The following is a 15,437-nucleotide window of genomic DNA, read 5'->3' on the forward strand; positions in this document are numbered from 1 at the left end:
TTTTTTTTTAAAGATTTATTTTATTTTTATTACAAAGTCAGATATACAGAGAGGAGAGACAGAGAGGAAGATCTTCTGTCCGATGATTTACTCCCCAAATGAGCCGCAACGGGCCGACGCGCGCCGATCCGAAGCTGGGAACCAGGAACCTCTTTCCCGGTCTCCCACGTGGGTGCAGGGTCCCAAAGCATTGGGCCGTCCTCGACTGCTTTCCCAGGCCACAAGCAGGGAGCTGGATGGGAAGCGGAGCTGCTGGAATTAGAACCGGGGCCCATATGGGATCCTGGGGCGTTCAAGGCGAGGACTTTAGCCGCTAGGCCACGCCGCCGGGCCCGCAGATCTTTCTTTTTAAAAATGCTGCTTTTCATACTATATACATTTCTTCCTAAGAATTGTTTTTAACTACATTCCACAATTTTGAAATGTTGTATTGTCATTTTTCTTTACTTTAAAAACATTTTTCAGTTTCTTTTGTGATTTATTCTTTGATCCTTGTGTTGTTTATGATTATGTTGTATAAATTTCCAATCACTGGAGGTTTTCAAAAAATCGTTGTTATTGAGTTTTAGTTTTGTTCAGTTGTTCTCCAAGACCATACTCAGTGGGATTTCAATTCTGTTAGATTGATTAAGTTGGTGAACATCCACATATACTTGAAAGGAATGAGTTTTCTTCTGTTGTTGGGTGCCGTGTTCCAAAGAGTTCAGTTTGATCAAGTTGGCAGATAATATTGTCTAAATCTTTCCTATCTCTGTCTACCAGTGCTTCCACTTAATAAAAGCGGAATGTTTAAGTTAATATCTCTGTAGGTTTTTCTATTTCTTTCTGGTAATTCTAAAATCCTCTGAATAACGATACTATTATAGATCCTTCAGTGTTCTTTTTTTTTTGAGATTGATTTTTTTTTAAAGAGGTAGAGTAATAAAGAGGAGAAGAGACAGAGTGAGAAATCTTTTGTCTGCTCATTATTCCCCAATGGCTGCAATGGTCACAGATGAGTTGATCTGAGGCCAGGAGCCAGAAGTCCTCTCTGGGTCCCCTATGTGGGCACAGGGGCCCAAGGATCTGAGCTGTTTTTTTTTCTTTCCCAGGCCATAAGCAGAGAATTGGATGAGAAGTGGGGCAGCTGGCACTGTAGGCAGACGCCTAATCTACTATGCCATGACACCAACCCCTCATTTACATTTTTCAAAAAAGTTTTATTCATTTATTTGAAAGGCAGACTTACAGAGAAAGTGATTAAGAGGTCTTCCATCTTTGGTTCACTCTCCAAATCCAAAGCTGGGCTGGTCTGACGCCAGGAGCAAGAACGCAGGTGCCTGACGTGGGTGCAGGGGCCCAAGCAGTTGGCTCATCCTATACTACTTTCCCAGATGCATTAGCAGGGAGCTGGACTGAAAGTAGAGCAGCCACATAGTGGAATGGGTACCAATATGGGATGATGGCACTGAAGACGGTGGTTTTACCTGCTGCACCACAGCAGCAGATGATAAATCAATTCTATTTCATATAATGATATGACTAAGGTTAAATGCACGAATTTCTGTTGTTTTCTTTTTGTTTCAACTATTCCTTTTCCCTTTTTATCTTTTCTTAACTTTTGTGGATTGAGGTTATTCTTTTCTGATGATGCTTTATTGCTACTTGGCTTATAGCATTTAGTATTTTTAGTTAGTGATGAAGACATGCAAGTTAAGAGAAAAAATTGCCTTCACACTCCATTTTATTTTTAAATGCGTTTCCCTTTCCCATGTATTATGCCTCTTATCCTGCTTTGTATTGCTATAATGTAATATAGCAAGTTTTTTATACTTGTAAAAAAATTGAATAAACCATAAAACAAATAAATGCATTCAGCTCAATTCTGTACGCCAACCTTTGGCCAAGGCCTTCTTGCTGTTCATTTCCTGAAGAAGGTGAGAGGGTGAGAGAGGGCAACAAAGAGCAAGAAATGCAACTTGCAGCTGCAAGCCCTCTTCATCCTAAGGATTTTGTAAGGTTTTTTTTTTTTAAGATTTATTTATTTTTTGCAAAGTCAGATATATATCTATATCTATATCTATATCTATATCTATATCTATATCTATATCTATATCTATATCTATATCTATAGAGAGAGAGAGAAAGGAGAGAGAGAGAGAAGAAAATCTTCCATCTGATGATTCACTCCCCAAGTGACTGCAACGGCCAGTGCTGCTCTGATCCAAAGCCGGGAACCAGGAACTTCCTCCAGGTCTCCCACGCAGGTGCAGGGTCCCAAGGCTTTGCACCATCCTCTACTGCTTTCTTAGGCCACAAACAGGGAGCTGGATGGGAAGTGGAGAAGCCGGGTCACAAACCAGCACTCATATGGGATCCCTGCACCTTCAAGATGAGGATCTAGCCACTGGTCTGATCCATTCTTGAACATTTTTAAATACCTCTATTATAACCTACCTTCCATCACTATTTGCACTTGGTGTTAAATTTCCAAGCATGCTTTTTGGGGACATATTCCAATCATAATGAATGAAAATGTAACAAGAGTGTATTTATTCCTTCCCTTTGTGTTTTGTTAGCATATGTTTTATAGTTACTTCTATATATGCTCTCAGTTTCACAATATTTATTGTTTTTCCTACAGTCAGTTATCCTTTTTAAAACAACTGTTGGAACACCCCTAACATAAAGCACAATCTTCATATTCAAAGCATATAATTTGCTACATTTTGACATGCATTTATACCTGTGAAAACATCATAATCCAGAATATGAACATATTCATCACTTCCAAAAGTTTTCTTGTGTAGCCTCTTTCCTCTCCTTCCTTATAGGTCTGCTCCTGTTGAGAGGATCTTGTGGTTTTTCTTGTATAGCCTGCCAATAGGATGGGTTACACCTTGGATCCTGTAGTCTTTTCTTCTCCGTGGGTGGTTTTTCTCGTGTGCTCAGACCCATCAGTTGCAGGCTGCATACTTGGTAGGATGTGGGCCGTGTCTCTGCAACTCTTGTTTGCTTGCCTCCTTTTCCCCAGAACTCCTCCCCGTGAGCTAAGGTTGGCCTGGCCCTGCTTGTTCCAGCCTCTCCAGAACCAATCCACACATTTGTTGACAGCTTGAGCTACCCTGCCCAGCCTGACCAATACCTGGGCCTGAATCACATGTTCACCAGCAGGACCTATGGCCCATCAGAGGAATTTCCCAAGTTCCCCCATCAGGCCCACTCTCAGACCCAGATTTCCCATGTGCCGGCAGGTTTTGGGCCCTTACCCAGCATACTCTGACCTTTCCATCCTGACCTGTGTGTGAACTGGTGGATGTTTCGGTCTGACCTGCCCCACACCCTATTCTTGGAATTGCTTGCCAGTGCTGCAGCTTGTACCAGCCCAGCCTCTTCCCATCCCCATCAACCCATGAGTGTCAGAGAGTTCCATGGTCATGTCTATCTCAGCCCAACACCACCCCAAGCTCTTAAACAAACCAGTTCCACAGGGTGGGCCCACATATTCCCCAGAGAATCTACCCTTAGACTTGGTTCTCTTGCATGCTGCTCAATGTCATGACCCAACCTAATGTGACCTGTCCCCTGTTCTGACACTCCCTGTCAGGTACTGTGATCTGTCCCTGCCAGTTAGCCTCTAGCCCTAGCTTTTGTGCACACCAATGGGTGTTAGGCAGTTTTGATGCTAACTAACCCAACTCAGGTTTTGCCCACTTTAGCTGACACACCATTCTTATGCAGAAAGGCTCCCCTCCAAACTGCTCAGTCTCAGGGCCCTCACTTACCTGCAAGTACAGTGGCCTTGTCAGTATAAATCCCCCAGAAGTCATTCCTCACCTGCAACATATACCCTCAGCGGTCTCTCTTCCCTCACATTCCCATATTCTGAGCAATCCATAGTCCCTGTGCCCAGGCCCACATGAGTTCCCCAGCCCAGTCTCCCCAAGCCCACTATTCTGGTAGGGTGGCATGTTGGCCTGGAGCTCTGCCTGCCCACCAGCGACCCAAGATTATATACAGGTTCTCAGACCTGCTCCTCTGGTTTGTGTGCCGGTCTGGAACCTTACCTCTCCACTTGCCTGGGACATAAGGACATGTGCAAAACCCCAGGCATGGCCCATGGGCACATCACACTAGCTAGAGCCTCCGCTCAGCCCCACACACTGCCCTTGGCACGTGCCCACACATGCACGGTCTAGGCCTGCTCCGACAGCCCCCAGCATGAATCCCCAGATCCCAAAGCTCATGAAACAGAGCAAAACCACCAGTTCCTGCTCTGGAAAGGTGGAAAACTCTGTCTTCAGGAAGTATCTTGTGAGGGTAAGAACACAGTGACCTAAAGAACCTCTTTGCTGTTATAATTAGATTGAGTCTCTAATCCACTGACCGGTTATCATTAATCCACTAACCATTAACAAAAGACTTCAGGATGAAGTGTGCACAAGGGTTTGGTGAACTAAATCCTGCTCAACCCTCAGCAACCAGTTTTGGCTTGGGTTTCCTCTCCTTCCCGTGCTCCCGAGAAGCAGAAGATTCTTGGTGTGCAGGTGGCCCTGTCCACACTTAGTGTTGGCAGAGGTGTCTGGCAGCAGCTAGTAAGTATCAAAGGGATGTAAGACTTTGTGTGTGTGTGGGTTTAATTTATGAGATCAAATGATAGCTGTTTGGGAAAGGAAGATGGACTCCTGTGTACAAAAGGAGGCAAATGATGAGAAGCTGGATTAAGAAAGGGAGGTTAACATGCATTGAGCACAGATAATGACTTCATAGGCTGAAACAAACAGTCCTTCAACCATCCTAGTAATAGTTTTGTTCCTTTTCTCACTCCAGGCAATAGTGAATTAGATGTCTGTCTCCAGTTGGGTTTTCTCTTTATGAAATTAGCAATGATGTTAGAGGCCCCTTAAACACCATTATGCCATATTGCCTGGGAGGGAGCCAGGTGTTAAGGCTCCAAAGGGCCTGTTCACTCAGGATTGAAGCCCCATAAGAGAACTCCAGGATATTATGATATTTATTAGGTTGCCATTCTGCAAATCTTTGACCACTGTGCATGATTAGCCTGATTCCTTTTTGCTATGAACATCTCTAAAGAATTCTGCTTTTGTACTAGAATATTTGCACTCTAATTTTTCTCCTAGCAAGCATTTGAGGCCAGATTCTGTGGCAGGATAAAGGAAAAAAGGCTAACGCACCGGACACCCATGGTCTTCAGTAGTGGTGCAGGGGGAATGTAGGAGGTGAGGCAGTAGGCTGGGTCATGAAGGTCAGACGACTAACGAGAGGAATGTTGGCAACAAGTGGGGCCCCAGAGGGTAATCCTAGAGTACTGCAGATCCAGATAGGTGTTGCACAGCCTGCATCAAGGATTGCTGACAACACAGGGGAGATCGAGATTAATCACTCCCCCGGGCACTGTGTCATCTCTCCCAGCTACCCTGTCTATCACTGGCTCCCTAGATGCAGAGTTTTGGAACACAGACTTGTTGGCAGTTGGTGGAATCTAAATTATTCATGCATTCTTTGACTTAACAGCTTGTGAAGTTCCATTCTTTACACTTTCTTTTATAGGAGCTCTGCTTGCATTTGAGTTAGGGCTTTTACTGATTAAGGTCTAAACTAGCAACGGTGAAGGGAGTGTAGAGAGGACATACAGAAAATCCTTTCCTCTATGTATTATGAAGCTTAAGTTTTTTTGAAATCTTATTTTTAATATTGTTAAGGTAGTTGAGAGGAATGCATAGCTATGTGGGCCTCTTTTCAGAGTGGGGAGGGTTGAGGTATGGAGGAAGGAGGTTGGGACAAATGTTTCAGTTTCTTTTCCTTTTTTTCTCCTGTGTCTGCAGAGAAGCCAGGGGAGGGAGCTGCTTCCTGCTGTCAAACTACATCAGCACCTGGGGATGGGTGATGGCCAGATGATAACACCTTATAGACCCCAATGTAGGTTCTGAGAGTATGACTTGGGTGTTTTGGGCAGTTCTGAGACATTGTCAGCTTCATTGCACTAGGGTTGAGAAAATCTTTTCATAGTCTGTTGGGTGACCAAGTCCACCTTAGGGCTTCCACAAACCCACACACTTGCTGCAAAGCTTAGCCAGGAGAGTTGTCCAACTTTTTCTACTTTCCATCATCTGATGAGACACTTCACATCCTCTAATGGCCTATATGAGCTGACTATCATGTCCCCTATGTACATCTGGGCATACCGTCCACTGCATGGGTATCAGCAATGAAGGAGGCCCAGTCCCAATACATGCACTCCATGGTTGGACCTCATATATTATGATTTTCCCTGTGGCCAGGTTTTGAGTCCAGGGTTTAGTTGGTGAGTCCTCCAAGAGATCTTGCATGGGGTGACCTCAGATTTGATTCTTGTATGTGCCAGCCAGTACACCGTGCCTTCCAGCACATGGTCGTGTTTGCATATACCAGTGAATGCAGCTGCCTTTCAGTTCTACTTCCAGCCTCATCTCTCATGTGAACTGATAGGTGTTGTGACTTAGCCCAGTCCAGAGCATCATAGGTATGGTCCTCCTGCACACCAGCAGGTGCATGGCTTAGTCATGGTGACCCCGCAATAACCCCTATCAAGCCTGTGCCCAGCCCTGGTTTTTGCATGTGCTGGCTTCTGCTATACCCTAACCAGGCCCATCCCACATCCTATTTGGCTCTTGTGGACACTCTTGAGTGCTGCAGCTTAGCTCAGTCCAACCCATTCCCAGATCTGGCCCACATGTGTGCTGGCAGGTGCTGCTGCCTAGTCAGTCTGACCTGCCCCCAGCCTGTTCTCATGCTAATCAGTGGGAGCTACAGCATACAGCCGAGGGCCCACAGATCTCTGACCAGGCCCATTCCTAGCCCTGATATTGTAGTTTCTAGGGGTACTGTGGTCCAACCTGACATGGTTTTACCCTGTCCCAGCACTTGCCTGCTGGTGCTGTGGCCTAGTCCAGCCAGCCTGCATCCATTCTGGGTCTTGCATGTGCCACCTGGCCCAGTCTGACCCATCCCCAGGTTGAGCCCATATGTTGCCTAATGGGGTCTGCAACCCTGCCCTGACCAGCTTACCCCCAGGCCCCGCTCTCACACTTAGTGACCTAGCATGGAAGTCCCTGAATTCTCCTACCAGGCCCATTCCCAGCTCCTGGGCCTTGCACGTGCCAGCAGGTACTGTGGCTCAGTTTGGCATAGCCCGCCACCAGTCTAGGCATTCCCCAGCAGCTACTGCAGCCTGGCACACCCTGACCCACCCTTAACCTGGGTTGGCCCCCAGCCCTGGCTCTCATGCTCATAGTGGGAGCTGCAATCTAGCAGGTATGTCCCCTAAGTTCCCCTACCAGTCCTGTTCACAGCCAAGATCTTATGTGTGCCAATGGGTGCTTCAGTCCAGTCTGGCATGACCCACTCCTTGTCTCAGCTCTTGCTGGTAGGTGTTGCAGCCTAGCCCTGCCTGACCCAACCTGTACTCCATCCTGGCTCCTGGGCATGCCAGTGGTGCTGTAGCCTGTCCCAACCTGGCCTACCCCTAGATAGACCCAACACACACATGCTGATGAATGCTGCAGCCTTGCCTGGCTTGACCCTGCATCTCATGTGTGCCAGTGGGTCTTGTGATCCTGTTGTCTTTCCTCAGGCCTTTGCATGTGCTGGTGGGTGCTGTAGCCTGGCCCCACTTGGCTCCAGTGAGTGTCAGGGTTTTGTTCCCAGCTCTCCGTTCAAGCCTGTGGGTACCACAGTTTCACAGAGGCAAGACCACAAATCTACAGAATCTGCCCCCAAATCTGATTCTCTTCTATTCTAGTGGATGCTGTGGCCCAGCCTGAGGTGGTCTACCCCCTGCCCCTACACCTGCAGGTAACTATTGTGGCCTAGACCAGCCAGGCATGCACCCACTCCCAGCTTTTACGTGCACTGGTGGGCAACAAGCGTTGTTATTCAGCTCATCCCAGGTCTCCTACATGGACAGATGCCTTAGCCTGACCCATAGATGCCCTCTAATCTCCCCAGCCCCTCGCCCCCCAGTTCCCTCTTATACCTATGAGGGCAGTGGCCTGGTCTGTGGAAGCACCCAGAACTCACTCCTCATATGTTAGACAATCCCCACTCCGACATATCCCCAGTCCCTCTTCTCTGACAATCTGCAGCTCCCTACCACTGTACAGCTGCATGATGTGCCTGAGAACCTGGGTGGTGTGTCCCAACCCATCGTCCCCCTCCTTCCTCTCTTGTCTTAAAAAAAAAATCCCAACTAGAGATTATTATGCTCAGTGAAATAAGTCAATCCCAAAAGAAGAAATACCATATGTTCTCTCTAATATAAGGAAACCATCATGCAAACTGTAACTTCAATAACCCGTTCCATACTGTTTTTTGGCTGCACCCCATGTGTTTTGATGTTTTTTATTTCATTTTCATTTCTTTCAAATACCTTCTTTTCTCTTGTTGAATTCATCACTGGCTCATTACACAGTGGCATCATTTTACCCAAGAGACTTTTGATTTTTCCTTTTGTTACCCATGCGTTGGTTATTCAGTGGCACATTTTTTTGACTCCATGGTGCTGTAATTTTGGTGTTGTTATTGTTATTGTTGTTGCTGTTTTAATTCATACTGGTTGTTGACCTTATTTCGTGGCTTCTCATTTATGGAAATGTATAGTGATGGTGTAATAGAGACTACCCATATCCAGATGTGAGTACACGATGCAATATGTATCCCTACTTCCAAATCAAACATGAACTCCCAATGAAATTGTGGAACTGTGTAGACAATGAGATGCTGGACTGTCTGACACTATCTATACCAGCAATGTCAGGGCACACCTAAATAACAGACTGATGGAATCATGACTCCTTATGAAGGACTATACTATCGTTGCAACATGGGGAAAATCAGTTGGGGGGTGGGATTTTGGGTGGATGGAAATCCCAGTTTCTGTGAAATTGTAGCATAAAATTTAAAAATTCAAAATAAAAATTTAACAACAACAATAACAAAAACAGAATAGGCCACTGTGCTGGCATACTGGTATAGTTAACACAGGTTTGGTATTAGCCAGGCTCGGAATGCTTGCCAGCTATTGGCTGCTTTTCTCCCAGCAGTGTAACACTTCCCTAGGAACAAGGCAACCCAGGCAGTTGCCTACAGCTGGGGGTACAAAATGAGGCATGGAATGGGTGTGGTAGCAGATGGATCTTTCTTGAGCCAACATGTGCTTTTCCCATTGCAGGATCTGATTTCTTTGGGGTCTGGGCACAATGCTGTATGTGCATCCCTGTCCTTCCACATTAGTTAATAATCATCCATCCATGTACCCGTCACTCACACCAAGCCAAGGTTTTTGTGGATTGTAGTCTTCCTCATTTCTGTGTCCCTAGCACTTGGCAGTGATCAATGGCAGAAGTTCCTCCTTTTCTTACTAAAACCTGTGCAAGGCCATAAGTCCTTTGCTTTAGATATTCCTCACAATAAGCATCCTATCGTTCTTTTCCAGTGTAAGGAAGAAGCAACCCAGAGCAGCCTTAACAGGCGTTTAGTAACTGTTGATGATGCTAATGATGACATCTAGTTGCCATGGCAACATGCACTTATCCTTACAGTGTGTCTTGGACACACTTCCAGTGAAATCTGGAAAAAAGATGTACACTTCTTCCTACAATGCAGCGAGGAAAAAAATAGCTCCCTACATTGTAGAAAAAAAAATCTTGTTTTTTTATCTGGCATATCTTTTTGTAAATGTGCTTGTTCTAAGGAATTGATTTAGTTCTGTATGAGCAATAATGATATATTTGGAAATGTTATTGGAGGCAGAAGGAAGCAGAGTCTAAGGGAGGTGTGTGGTTAAAAATATATGGATGATAAACACATGTTTGGTGCATATTTTTGTTTCTCTGCCCTGTTTCTCAACAAATCAACCAAATCCACTTACGTGTAGACCTAGAAGTCACTGTCATGTCTGGATAGATTTTTCTGAAACTTGTGAACTGGGCACTTAAGCTATTTATGGCACATGTCCCTCTAGGACGGGTATGCAGCAGGTATGCCCTGATACAGATGCATTGGTTGTTAAATATTGACATGTGTTCCTACTATTTGGAAGCTTAATGTGCTATGCCACAGTGCCAGCACCGGTCCAGAATTATTAAAACAATTATAGAAGGATGTGTTTGGTGGGGGGGGGGGGCTAGCATTGATGGCTCAATGGGCTAATCCTCTACCTGCAAGAGATGGCATTCCATATGGGTGTTGGTTTGTGTCCCGGCTGCTCCACTTTTCATCCATCTTTCTGCTTATGGCCTGGAAAAGCAGTGGAGGATGACCAGAGTCCTTGGGACCCTGCACCCACGTGGGAGACCTGGAGAAGGCTCCTTGCTTTGGATTGGCTCAGCTCTGTCACGGCCATTTGGTGAGTGAATCAGTGGATGGAAGATCTTTTCTGTCTTTCCTCTCTGTAGATATGCCTTTTCAATAATAAGAAATGTATTTTTTGAAAGAAGCATGTGTTTTTATTTTCTTTGTCACAAATGATAGTATAGTATCTATTCTTAACTATTTTTACAAAATAATGCACTTAAGGATCCTGATGGATCAATTAATCAAGATCTGCACCAATTAATACTTAAAGGATGTTTCAATTGAGATGTTGACCATATCTCATTTAGTTTTTGCTGTGGGACCAACAATAATGAAATAACAGCATAGAAGAGTAAGTACTTAGGGCATCCGGTCTAGTGGCTAAAATCTACCACATCTCATCCTGGGGTACCTGAGTTGAATTGCCAGCCCTTTATTCCAGCCACCTGCTATACAGACCTTGAGGGGCAGTGATGATAGTTCAAGTAATCAGGTCCCTGCCGCTCACATGAGAGACCAGGGTGGTGTGTGCAAGTTCCTCGTTTGACCTGGTCCGGCTGCTGTTGCAGGCATTTGGGGAGTAAAGCAGCAGATAGAAGCTGCTTCTCTGCCTCTCATTTTTTTTTTTTTTAAAGTAAGTATTTATTTCTCTGGCCTGCGGATTCCCTGAGGCAGTTTTGCTCCGCACGGAGTCAGTACAGTGGATGCCAGGCTGTGTTAGCCTTGCGCTGATGACAGGGGCATGAGTAAATGAGGTTAATCATTTAACTCACTTCAAGCTTCTGCTTGATCACATTTATGAATATCTCTTTGGCTGAGGCAGTTTACATGGCTAAACCCATAGGCAAGAAGCGAGCACGTTTATCTCATCCACCTGGAGGTCATGGCCAGGTCACAAATGCCTGATATTACCACAGATCCTAAAATTGGGACTGATAATTCAACTACCATAAAGTCTATTTAGTTTGCCAGCTGTATTTTTCTTGAAGATCTGTTTTGTTTGAAAGGACAGAGAATGAGAGTGAAGAAAAAAGAGATCTTTTATCCACTGACTTTTTCTCTAAATGCTGCGATGGTTGGGGCTGTACCAGACCCCAGGTTTAGAGGACTACGGATCCTGGGATAATTAAGCTGACACATTTTGGCAAATCCCATCATGCTGCTTTCCCACTTGCTCCGCTTTGTGGCATGATAGAAGCTCAACAGTGTACCTAGCAAGTCATTCCTCCAAGATACTCAGTTACTCTTGTTTTTCTTTTCCCCATAGTAATTATTTCTTTGTTTGAAAGGCAGAGTTACAGGCAGAGAAGGAGAAACAGCGAGATCTTTCATCTGCCGTTTCAGGAAAATGCAGCAACCAGGACTTGAACTGATACCTATCTGGGATGCTGACACAATAGGCAGGTGCTTAACCCTCTATGCCACAATGCAGGACCCCAGCTACTTTCTCCTATGGTTCTTCACCTCTGAATCAGGTGCGGGCCCATGTGCCCCTGGTTGCCTTGAGTTTCTTTTATGATTTGAAAGTTTGTTTATTTGAAAGGTAGAGTTACAGAGAGAGAGAGAGAAAGAGAAAAAGAAATCTTCCATCTGCTGGTTCACTTTCCACCTGGCCACAGTTGAAATTGAGCCAATCTGTAACCAGGAGCCAGGAGCTGCATCTGGGTTTCCCACATGGGTGGCAGGGGCTGAAGAACATGGGTCATTCTATACTGATTTCTCAGGAGCATTAGCAGAGACATGGATTGGAAGTGGAGTGACTGGACTTGAATTGGTCCCCACTGGAATGGTGGTGCTGCAGGCAACAGTTTCATTCATATACCACATCAGCCCTAGAATTTATCTCTAAATCTCCAGCCCCAGAATAACTGAAGAGTAATTGAATAATTTCTCTCTCTTAAAGGTTTATTATTATTGGAAAGGCAGATTTACAGAAAGAAGGAGAGATGGAGATAAAGATCCTACATCTGCTGGGTCACTCCCCCCAAATGGCCACAATAGCCATCGCTGAGCCAATCTGAAACCAGGAGTCAGGAGCTTTTTCCAGGTTACATGGGTGCAGAGTCCCAAAGCTTTGGGCCATCTTCCACTGCTTTCCCAGACCACAGGCAGGGTGCAGGATGGGAAGTGGAGCAGCCGGGACATGAACTAGCGTCCACTTGCAATCCCAGCACTTGCAAAGTGAAGATTTAGCTCTTGAGCCATCACACTAGGCCCTGAGTCGTCTCTCTCTCTCTCTCTCATAAAATATTTATTTTTATTGGAAAGACAGATTTACAGTGAGAAGGAGAAACAGAGAGAAAGCTCTTCCATCTACTGGTTCACTCCCCAAGTAGCTGCAACAGCTGAGCTGAACCAAAGCCAGATGCCAGGAGCTGCCTCTGTCTCCCATGGGGGTGCAGGGTCTCAAGGTTTTGGGCCATCCTTCACTGCTTTCCCAGGCCACAAGAAGAGGGGGTTGCGTGGGAAGTGGAGTAGCAGGGACACAAACAGGCACCCATAGAAGTTCCTGACACTTACAAGGTTAGAATTCAGCCACTGAGCCATTGAGCCAGGCTCTGAGTCATCACTTAATGTTTCTGAATCAATGAGTGAAGTAGCCCAATGAGGCCTGGAACTCAGTAATGTCTTTATGTTCGAGTTCTACATTAGAGAAATGTGGTATTGGAACTTAGATCTGAAGAAATGAATCAGAACATACAGCATTGCTAATAGGTCCAAATCTAAGAGGAAGCATCTGCCTCGGCCTTGGCAGATTTCCTTGCCTCCCTCTAATCTGTTCTTTTATCCAGCAGATGTCTGCACACTCCAAACTGAGGATGATTAATAACTCAGCAACTGGGGAGGGGGGTGCTTTTGTACTTTGAGCCAGAATTTGAGATTCAAATCTTTCCATCGGCATGTGACAGTATCAATTTTGTTTTCTTCTCTTGAAGCCCATGTAGGCCTAAGCGGGAATAGAGGTTAGAGTTCATGATTATGAGTTACAGAAGAAATGACAGATGGGCTGGTAGCACAGACAGAGTCAGCTCTAGTAATAGAGGATGTTTAGGAAAGGAAAGTTGGTGAGATTAAAAGAATCTGGAGAAGGGAAGAAAGCTACTCAGAGTATAAGGTCGCTTAGGCTTTACTGTTTGGATAGTAGCTCTGTATGTCTGTCTGTGATCCTGGGACATCTGGAAGTTACTGGATTGCGGACATGTGAGGGTTGCCGCATTTGAAAGACTGGGCTGGGAGCTCTAATTTTGTGTTGGTGCCAACCCTTACAAAGCATGAAGATCCTTTTCTTAACTATTTTGTTACGTTAGTTATCACTTTGTAGGGTAGTCAGTAGGTATCCCTGTTTTTCAACTATAGAAACTGACATCTATGCTGTGATTGGCATATGATCTCATGTGTTGAATGAATTCAGCTGCAATGAGCTTGCGAAAAAGTTCATGGGTACTTAGTCCAGTTCTTTCTTCCCTGTACCTTAGAGGTCCCTGTGGAAAGAAAACATTAAAGATCACAGGGTGGAGAAAGATGGTACTGAATGTAAGATACACACTTCTTAGAAACCAGAGGAAAGGAAAAACAAGGTTGAAGGCAAGGGTGGGTCTTTTGCCTAACACCCAGGGATTCTAGAAGGCAGGCCTGGTTCTGAAATTGGGCAAAGGAACATTACAACCAACTGTTAACAGTTGTGCTTTAACACATCATCATTAAGGATTTTTAAAAATTCTATACAAACTCAAACAGTTATAGCTATACTTTGAAAGTAGATGCTGGAGACCATTGGGAAAAAAAATACATTTCCAAGGTCATGGATTTAAGAGTGTTCATCTGACAAGCAATTCATATCCAAAATACGTAAACAACCCAACTCTGCAGCAAAAACTCCTGATAATCCAATTAAAAAGAGTAATGACCTGACCTGAATGGATATTTCTCAGCATATGTGATTGGCACAGAAACATGTGAAGGAACAAGCTCAACTAGTTGTCAGAGAAAGGTAGATCAAAACCACAGAAATGTAGCATCCCATCCTCATCAGAACAGCTGTCATAAGACAAAATTTAAGTCCTGATGTGGGCGCAGGAACAGTGGGACTCTCATATATTGTTAGTGGGAATATAAATTAGTGCAGCCATTATGAAAACTCGTATGTCAATTCCTCAAAAAGCTGAAGATAGAACTAACATATGATCCAGTAATTCCACCACTAGGTATATATCTAAAGGAAAGAAAATAATTATTCACAATGCCAAGATATGACTCCAACTTAGGTATCTATCAATGTGCAGATGAACACAACAAATATGGCACATATATAAAGTGGAGTATATTTAGTCATGAAAGTGGAAAAATCTGTTATTGTGGTAACGTGGAGGACATGATGCTAAATAAATTAAGTCAGAGCCAAAAGATAAAAGCAAAATATCCTCACCTTTATGAGAGAGCTATAAAAGTTCATTTCCAAGTCGAAAGGTGAGTGGTGGTTCCCAGATCCTGGGAACAGTGAGGGGTGTGAGAGGGCTCACTAGTGATTGAATGGATGGAAGAGTGTGGCTGGAGAGGAGGGAATGATTTCTGATGATGACCAGTCGCATATGAAGGCAGCAGTGGTTAATAGTAACTTATTAAACAGTTCACAATTTGTAATGACCCAACACAAAGAAAGGATAAATGTTTGAGGACATGGATAAGCCAGTTGCTCTGATCTGATCATTACGTGTTGTAGACGTTCAGTGAACCATCACACCACACCGCTTAAGTAAGTATGATGAATATATGTCAATCAAAAATAAAGAAAATATTAAAAAAGATTTTAACAGATTTTAGTGGTTCTCTTGGTACTGTCTCTATTTTTATTATTTTTTTTAATAAAAATATTTTAGGGCCTGGCATAGGGTGAAGTCCTAGCCTTGCATGCACTGGAATCCCATGTGGGCACCGGTTCATGTCCCAGCAGCTCCACTTCCCATCCAGCTCCCTGCTTGTGGCCTGGGAAAGCAGTCGAGGATTGCCCAATGCCTTGGGACCCTGCACCCATGTGGGAGATCTGAATGAAGCTCTGGCTCCTGGCTTTGGATCAGCTTAGCTCTGGCTGTGGGGGCCACTTGGGG

Source organism: Ochotona princeps, chromosome 27 (assembly GCF_030435755.1).
Source record: "Ochotona princeps isolate mOchPri1 chromosome 27, mOchPri1.hap1, whole genome shotgun sequence".
NCBI lineage: Eukaryota > Metazoa > Chordata > Mammalia > Lagomorpha > Ochotonidae > Ochotona > Ochotona princeps.